Raw genomic sequence first — 10,297 nt, forward strand, 5'->3', positions numbered from 1 at the left:
TAATTGAACACTATAAAATCAAGTGAGCATGTTTGTTCACCAAATCCCAGAAACCTAACATTAAAGGTAGAAGTATGGTATCTCCTCTGGAAATAGACAGTCAAAGAAGAATGGCTCTTTCTGGAACCCAAAAAGACACTCATTTAATTTGCCCACTCAAACCCTCTTCACAACCATTTTCTTCTCTGTCTTCCTCCCCAGATAGCCCAGGAAACTAAAAATCTCAATTGTCTATTATTTCTCACAGCTCAGGACCTCATATGATCTAATTCTGGCCAATGAGATATATGTTATAGACTGCCTGGTGGGATTGAGGGGAGCATATAGGAGTCTATACTTAAAAGCTGAAAAATACTAGATGTAAGGTTATGCCTAGATGGTCAGTTTGACGGTGTTTGCATGCAAAATGAATTGACCAAAAGTGTAAGGATTGCAAGTTGGCTGTATATTTTTGAGAGCAGAGTTTTTTAAAGAAACTGCAGGCCTGGCTAGCTAAAGCCCCTAACTTTTCAATCCCTAATACAAATGCCTAAATTATACAGATTGGGGGGAAAAGCTGCTAGCTATACCCATGCAGGTGGAAGGAAGGATATCCCCACCCCCTTCACCTGAGATGTTACCTTGGAGGATAATAGAAAAGGAAGATTTTTGCACAGAGTAGATGTAAAAGCTTCCAGTATGTCTGGTCAGGAAAATTACTCTATTGTACGGCAAGAGTCTCACCAATCCTATCAGGTAGTTCAGACATATGTTTATTTTTTTGTTTGTTTCAAGTTTTTATTTAAATTCTAGTTAACATACAGTGATAATACTGGTTTCAGGAGTAGAATTTAGTGATTCACCACTTATGTATAATACCAGGTGCTCATCACAACAAGTGCCCTCCTTAATACCTATCACCTATTTAACCTATCCCCCCCCACCTCCCCTCCAGCATCTCTTGGTTTGTTCTCTAGAGTTAAGAGTCTGTTTCATGGTTTGCCTTTCTCTTTTTTTCCCCATGTCTATCTATTTTGTTAAATTCCACATGAGTGAAATCATATGGCATTTGTCTTACTCTGACTTATTTCACTTAGCATAATACTCTCTAGCTCCATCTACATTGTTGGAAATGGCAATATTTCATTCTTTATTATGGCTGAGTAATATTCCAGTGTGTGTGTGTGTGTGTACACATACCGCATCGTCTTTATCCATTCATCAGTTAGTGGACTTTTGGGCTCTTTCCGTAATTTGGCTATTGTTGATAATGCGACTATAAACATTGGGATGTATATATCCTTTCAAATCAATATATATATATATATATGTGTGTGTATATTGTATAAATATATACTCCATATATATAAACTCCATACTGTTTTCTAGAATGACTGTACCAGTGTGCATTCCCACCAACAGTGGTAAGAGGGTTCCCTTTTCTTTGCATCATCACCAACATCTGTTATTTACCATGTTATTTTAGCCATTCTGACAGGTGTGAGGTGACATGTATCTCATGGTAGTTTTGGTTTGTATTTCTCTGTTTATGAATAATGTTGTGCATCTTTTCTTGTGCCTCTTAGCCATCCATATGTCTTCTCTTGATGCTGTGATTGAGATTTTGGAACAACTGGATTCTCTCTGCCTCTGGACTCTTGGTCAGGCATTCTATTACATGCAGATATAAATATTCCTCATTGAAACCTCCATAATGGAAAGTTTTATTGTCTTGACTTCTTTAGAAGGTCACAGCATGAAGACAGCAAGCATTCTTGGATTCCTAAGACCTGTATTTAACTTTTCCTTAGTGTTTGCCATGGACAATTATTGAGTAGTGATTGTTGAGTGACTACTTCCATCTTCTTTGTCCTTCTTCCTTTTCTTCCTTCTTGTGCAATTCTTTCCCCCTCTTCAGTTTTATTAAAAGATACTACATTGAGACATACAACAATATACAAGTTTAAAGTACATAATGTGACAATTTGATACATATGTTATGAAATAATTGCCATAATAAGACATAGCCATCATGTCACATAATTACCATTTGTGTGTGTGTGTGTGTGTGTGTGTGTGTGTGTGTGAAAACATTTAAAATCTCTCTTAGCAACTTTCAAGTATATAATACATTGTTGTTCACTATAGTCACAATGCTGTGCATTAGAGCCCTAGAACTTATTCATGTTATACTTGGAAGATTGTACTCTGTGACCAACATACCTCATTTTCCCCATCTCTAAGTCCCTGGAAACCTTTATTCTACTCTGTTTCTATGAGTTTGGCTTTTTTAGAATCTATGTATAAGTGAGATCATGCAATATTATCTTTCTCTGTTAGGCTTATTTTACTTAGCATAATGCCCCCAAAAGACTTTTTTCTTCTTAAGTTCGTAATGGGTATGTAAATATCTGAGTTTAATGGAGTTCCTCACGTACAGTCAAGTTGAAAAAATTCTGGCAGAAACACACTGGCTTATAGTGTACGTACAGAGTTGTTCAAAGGGTCATGGAAGGCATATTAACAACTAGTGGAGCGTTGGTCACAGCTTGGGATTCCAGGAGCTGTAAGTAACCAAAAGCATTGCAGAAGCTGGAGGCTGGTTGAAAACCACCAAGAATGTTGGAAAGCCCTAAGAGATATGGGGACCCATGATAGAAGTTAATATCTGTCAATGACTACTTAAAGTTAATATATATCAATAACTACTTAATATATGACCTGCACAGAAATCTCTTTAATTCTTGAGTAAATGCGTTTTTATTAAAGTTTATTTCAGTTTTTATTCATTGAACAAAATTTATTGATTCCTTACTGCATTACAGGCAGTTTGGGGCATCCAGTACATAGTTGTAAACTAGATGTAAAAAGTCTGTTTCACAGGACTTCTATTGTAGCTGAGTGGGTGGTGGATAAGGAAGACAGAAAACCAACTCACGTGGAGATCATGGTGATCTTACAGCAATAGGTTTAGTTGAGTGGAAAGAACAGGAGTGGGATGAGTTGGGGAAAGAATGGAATATGAGGTCACAGTGTGAAAGCAAAGTATTCTTGGATTCCTAAGCCCTGTGTTTAATGTTTGCTTAGTGTTTGCCCTGGACGGTTATTGAGTAGTGATTGAGCCTATTTCCATCTTCTTTGTCCTTTGTTTTCTTGGAGGAAGTGGAGAGTATGACAGTACACAACTCCCTGAGAAATTTTGTGGCAGAGAAGAATGAAGAATAAGGCAATACCTGGAGGGCAACATGTTGTGCAAGGAGTTGTGCATTTCTTTGTTAGCCACTTCAAATATTTATTGAATGATGCCCTATTTTCATCCATTATATGAAAGTAGTATTTTATAAAGGCATTTTGCTATGCACATTCTTTATCATATCTAGCTCAGACTTGTTGTGAGGATATACATTTATAAAATAATGCATTTCATTATTTTGCACTTAGTTCTGTGTTCCAACTTTATTCTATTTTTTTAACGTTTATTTATTTTTGAGATAGAGAGAGAGACAGAACATGAATGGGGGAGGAGCAGAGAGAAAGGGAGACACAGAATCGGAAGCAGGATCCAGGCTCTGAGCCATCAGCCCAGAGCCCGACGTGGGGCTCGAACTCACGGACCGCGAGATCGCGAGATCGTGACCTGAGCTGAAGTCGGGCGCTCAACCGACTGAGCCACCCAGGCGCCCTTGTGTTCCAACTTTAATTACAATTTATTATTGCTGGTTACAATGTTACCCTATATATAGTGCCCTTTTTAAATGTATGCCTAGCAAATTTGTAGCTGGAGGCGATTCTGAAAATATCACATGTTCCAACTTTAATACTTATTGAAGGCTAGTTATGTGCTACATATTATGATAGAAATTTTCTGTGTGTACATATCACTTAATCTATACAATAATCTGAAGGCTGGTCATCTCTCTTGTACATATTAGGAAAATGAAATTCAAGAAAACTGTGACCAAAATTCATTTCAGTGTTACTGTCAGTGTGTTAATTACTGTGGGGACAAAAAAAGATTTTGTTCTTGCTGCATGGCCTCATTGTTTAAAAAGGAAATTCATAGGCAGCATGAAGGATGGCATAGAATCCCAGAGGAGGGGGGCACCTGGCTGGCTAAGTCAGGAGAGCATGTGGGTTGTACGTTCAAGCCTCATTTGGGCATGGAGCCTGCTTTAAAAAAAAATCCCAGATGAGGGGGATGTGATGAGTCTATAAGGGGGAGACTCAGAAAAGGCTTTTCAATGAAGGTGGTACTGGAGCTGAGCTTTAACGATTGTGTTACAACTTTACCAGATAGAGGAAGGACGTGCAATCTCTATAGAAAGAGGGCCATTCACGTGAGTGACATACTCAGTGAATTGTTAGTGTTTCTGTGCAATTACGGCAGTAACTCCAGGGAGGCACAATGGTGGCAGAGCAGTGACAGAGTACTACAAACTAATTGGAATGGTATTTTGAGTTCCGTTCTAAAAGATGGAAATTTTATTGTGTAAAAAAAATGGATGTGCCAAAGGTTTAAAAAAAAATAAAGGATGGAAAAGGAACACGATGAGATTTGCATTTTAGAAAGATTGGTCTGGTAATTGTGCAAATACTGAATAGAATGTGGAAATAATGAGAAATTTGAAGATTAGATAAGCTATTGCATTAGTTCAGAGAGACATTTGCAGAGGTACAGTCGATAGGACTTGTGACTGAATGCTTGAGAAAATGAGAAATTCAAGATGAGCTAAGGAATTCAGAAAGCAAAGAATATTTAGAATAGGTTTGGCACAAAAGGGAACACCTAGATAGCTACTACATAGTTAGAAATAAATTCTAGATTGTGTATACAGTTTATTCTTCCTCAGACATAAATTCACTTATAATGCTATTTGAAAATATTTGTTTTGAAAATTCAGAAAATAACAAATATGGAGGACAATTATTCACAACAGAGAATAAAGTATTCCATATGTATTGTGATGTTACAGGTTTTTATATTACATCTAAGGCAAGGAATATCATGATATGCTTTGAAAGTTGTGAGGATTAATATGTGATCCTATGGAACATGTGGGTATAACTAGCTATTCTGACTGGCTCTTATTCTCCTTATCACACACAGTATTTTTGTTGCATATATTTCATATTTTTTTGAAGTTAGGGATTCATATATATGTTTCCATTTCACTGGAACTCACTAAAATTAAAAAAAAAAATCTGCCCTGAACACTACTGGGATTTTGCACTTATAAAAGAATATATCCAATTATTTTGTGCTTGCTTCTGTGTTTTAACTTGAATCATAACTTTGTTGTTAGAGTTTTAAGTTGGTTCCATGTATAGCACCCCTCTTTCCTGCAAGATCTGACCCAGGTGAAAAAATAAGACACATGATTGTGATATTACAAAAAATATATATCACTTCATTATACATAAATACAAATTTAGAGAATGCAGCACAGTATCAAAATAGGCTTGCCAGTGCTGTATTTCTCCAGTTGAGACCTTGTACCAATCTTTTAAGAGTAAAGTATCAGCCTGCAGAAGAGAAACTCTTAGGCAGGTTGCTGTGGCCACCGGCCATGTGACAAAAGAAGGAAGAGAAAGACCAAATCTTCTTATACTCTTGGCCCCTGTTAGATTAATTCTATTCACTAGAGAACCATGGACTAATTACTATATGCCAACCACCTAGGAGATTAGTTACTCTTCTTGGGGAAATAAAAGAGTAGGGTTGATTTGGAAAATTACACTTCAAAGTATGAAATTGGAGCAAGGCGGGAGCATTCCCTGTAAGTGGTTGTCCTGTAGTATTTATCATGAGTGTTTAAAAATCTTGGCCCCTATAGGTTAGCACTTAAATAAAAGCAGTGGTTCAGGAACCTGCTGGATCAGCAGGATTACCTGAGGAAAACAACTTAGTTTTCTTACTCCAGACTTGATGAATCAGAATTTTAAGAGGTACCCATAGGATCTATGGTTTACAATCTCCTCAGAAAGCTGTTTCTAATAACTATCAATTTCATCTATCAATCTTCAGTCATACTAAAAGAATAACAACCTTTGCCTCTGGTTATCACTGCAACAATTTTTTTTTTGCCTATAATTATCATTACTATAGTTCTGTAAACCACCTTCTGCTTACTCATAGAATGTATTAGACTTTTCTCTCCCAGACTTCTTGTAAAAGTGATAGAGGAAGACTAAGTTCAGAGAAACATGTTGAAGTTTGAATATTTGTATAATTGTCGCTGGATGTTCCTAGTAGGGCAGAAGTAAAAGTAGGTATAAAATTTAGCATTCCTGAAATTTGAATTGTTTGCCAAGTTGTCCATATTATCTCAGCAATAAATAAGTTTAATTTTAAGGATAAATTCTTTTTTTAATGTTTTTATTTATTTTCGAGACAGAGACAGACAGAGTATGAGCAGGGGAGGGGCAGAGAGAGGGAGACACAGAATCTGAAGCAGGCGCCAGGCTCTGAGCTGTCAGCACAGAGCCCGATGGGGGGCTTGAACTCACAGTCTGTGAGATCATGACCTGAGCTGAAATCGGACACTTAACTGACTGAGCCACCCAGGCACCCCAAAGATCAATTCTTGAATAATAACTTAAACATTTCACATAAATTTCCCTAGTTGTTATCTTAAACTGTATTTCCAGATAAGTAACATATGTTGTAAGGGAAAATTACTGATATATTTTTAACCTAATACTGTGTTTAATCTTTGATCTTCAACTTGAGATATTTAATAAATTATTCAAATAATTTAAAGAAAAAATTATTAAAGATGTTTAAAATAGTACTAAAGATTCATATGGCATTCTTTAAATGCCTTTTTAAAAATACAATGATACGGGTTGGCAGATCAGTGTTCTTGTGCGAAGACAGTTTCTGCTATATTTTTTACTATATTGTATGTCTGTACTTTATCATAAAATGTCTGGGTTATGAAAAGCAGTTTTACTTACATGTTAATGAAAATTTATGAAAGGATCACCATAGGTCTTTGCTGAGGTAAGAAGAAAAAAATAATCAAAAAATTATCAGTCTAAATGCAAAATGCTAATGTATAGTCATGGTTAGTAATGGAATTGGAGTAGTTCTGCTTAAGTTTAGGCAACTATCTGCTCTTAAAATTTTCATTTTGGAATCAAACCTTAATTGGCAAAATTTTTAAATGCAAATAATCTCTTGAATACTAAAGTAATCCAAACTATACTATATAGTAAATATCTACTGATAGCATTTTGGGTCTCACATTGACAGTAATCCCATAGGATAAGATGATTTGTACATCCGAAAAAAATATATTTATCTTCTCTATAGCTAGTAGGTTATGGAGATAAGGTGTTTATATGAGTGAAAGGGAGAGGAGAGGGAAGCGAATAACAAACAATGAGAAATTAAAGCATAAGAAGAACTTAATATACAACTCTGATTGGATTGGAGATAAAACTCATTAAAAGCCAACAAACTCAGACGTTTGGTATCATTTAGAATCCCTCTTTGCATTTGTTGAAGAGGTTGGGACTCATTGGAATTGCATTTTGGTCATTTTTTATTGGTTTTCAAAAGCCACTGAGATTTTAAGGAAAGGTGCATCATAGAATTACGACCCTAGACTTGTCTTGATGAACTTTGTGTACCCATTAAATGCAACTTTATCTGGCAGCAAAGAGGATAGCATTTAACTGAATATAATGATTGGGTCAAAATATCTGGGACAAAGTCTTGGCATATACTAGGAACTAAATAAAAGTTATTTGTATTTTTATTCTGTTGAAAGGCTGGATAGCAATAGACAGTGCTAATTTATTATCAAGTGTCATTGATAAGGTAATAAATGTAACCATCATATTGGAGATGAGCAGGTTTTAAAATGGGTACTCTCAAGCATGGTAAGTAGTTTGATCTCTACCTATAACTAGCTTTTTCTAGGATTAGAACATTTGATAAACTGAGGTAGGATGTGTGAGGGGCACCATCACTAAATGCTCATATATTTAACAAAATCAGAAACCATGTATCTTGATTTATACCTGCCTCATTTTATAAGATGGGTTAAATATAACAAGTCAAACTGCCTTCTAGGAATTCAATTCTGATACAGCTGCTCATAATTCAAGGATTTGCTCTTAGCAATAAGGTCAACAGGATATATTTATTAGAAAATTCATAAAACAATGTAGTCACTTGCCTTTTTTAAAATTTATTTAAATGTTTATTCATTTGTGAGACAGAGAGAGACAGAGCATGAATGGGGGGAGGGTCAGAGAGAGAGGGAGACACAGTATCCGAAGCAGGCTTCAGGCTCCGAGCTGTCAGCACAGAGCCTGATGCGGGGCTCGAACTCACAGACCGTGAGATGGTGACCTGAGCTGAAGTCAGCCGCTTAACAGACTGAGCCACCCAGGCACCCCTCACTTGCCTTTTTTATTCACAAGCTCAAGAGTAAGTAGGAATTCCAAAAGGGAGGGAACACTTTCTCTTTGTAGTCATGGAATCTATAACATAAAAAGTCCACTTAGCCACTCACCCAGTCAGTCCTTACCATCTTGATGAGTTGTCAGTGAGTTTCTCCAAGGTCAGTTGCTACTGGAAAAAGTTAAAAGATGTTCTATGATTCATTTCATCTCCAATTTCTTGGTAAGGTTTTGGGTGAGAGTTTGTTTAGGGAAAAGGAAAGAAGGCATGTGACTAGGTCTATTCTTCTTGGAAATGTGATAGGTGGGCCTATGGGCCAGTAGACTTAAAAAAAATGTAAGGAGAGGAGTCCTTATCTATACAATGATTGAATAGAATGTCCTAAATTTAGGATTGTCTGTGATTAACAAAAACCAATAATCTGTGGATTTATGAGACAGAGCTCTCATATACTTCTCTGAGGTATAAAATGGTGAGATTTCATGACATAAATGCTGTCTGCTGTCTGAGGATGACTCAGGTACCTCTCTTGATGAACTTTATTATTCTTGGCCAGACGTGGCATTCCTGATGTTGTAAGAAAGGATGTGGAATCAACACAGGAAGTCCCAGACCTCTTAGAATGCCTATTTTTTACTTGTAAATCTTGATACGGAATAAGTTCTCCGATACATGGAAATCTGATTTGACCAACTGATCTTTTGTGTTAGTTATCAACTGTCAAGGGCATAATGATTGGAAGCAATTCTTAGAGCATAATTTGTATTGATATTTTCATTGATAGTATACTAGGTCTGTTAATAATAATAGAGTTCATTTGGAACCAATAAGGGAGCACAAGATTTGCAACTAATAATATAGCATAGTTGATATTTTTAGACCTAGAAATACAACATAGAAACAGCCTTGAAACATCTATATCCCCTTGCTGATTAAAATTTAGTGAGAAGTATATTATGGTTGAAGGATGTACGGTCCTTCAAATTTAGCATTTTTAATTCTTGATGTTGGGTATGGCAGTATTTTGAGAAGGATATAAAAGAGTTCAGACTCTCTTACAGGGAGGAGGTTGGAGGGCTATCACTCTCCCATCACCTATAACAATTCAGTATCTCTTTTCAACATTTTGTTCATTTTCTTCTTTTTTTTCCCCTTGCTTTCAAATTCTACAACTATCAAGAGAGTAATTCTTTGGGTAAGATAGTCTGAAATCTTGTCTGCCCTCTGGCAGCACAAGGTGAGGCAGGTATCGATAGTGCAGGCACTGTGCCTTGAGTAGGGATTCATTTGTAATGTTTGCCAATTCTTGATTTAAACCAATCGACACACTACAAGGTCAGCTGGTATTATATAAGACTTTCTAAAAAATGTGGTGATGCTACCTTTAAAGATAATCTATAGCTGTTAAGCAATTCTTATTCTGATATTCAAAGGCATAGAACTCTCAAAAAGTTAGGGAGGGAAGTAAAATAACAATTCTGACAATGGAATTTTTTTTTCTTTTCAGGTATAATTGACATACAATATTATATATGTTTCAGATGTAAAACATAGTGATTCGACATTTGTATACATTGCAAAGTGTTCTCCATAAGTCTACTTACCATCTGTGACTATACAATATTATTGACTATATTCCCCCATGACATACTCATTTTATAGCTGCAAGCTTGTGCTTTTTGATCCCTTTCACCAATTTTGCTTCCCCCAATACCCCTTTTCTCTGACAACCACCAACATGTACTCCTTATCGATGAGTCTGAGTTTTATTTCTTTGTTTTCATTTTTAGATTCCACATGTAAGTAAAATCATGAGGAGTTTGTCTTTTTTATCTTATTTCACGTAGCATAAAGCCTATCAATACTGCCACAAATGACAAGATTTTTTTTCTTTATGGGCGAAAA

The sequence above is a fragment of the Panthera uncia genome (assembly GCF_023721935.1).
Source record: "Panthera uncia isolate 11264 chromosome B3 unlocalized genomic scaffold, Puncia_PCG_1.0 HiC_scaffold_1, whole genome shotgun sequence".
NCBI classification, from domain to species: domain Eukaryota; kingdom Metazoa; phylum Chordata; class Mammalia; order Carnivora; family Felidae; genus Panthera; species Panthera uncia.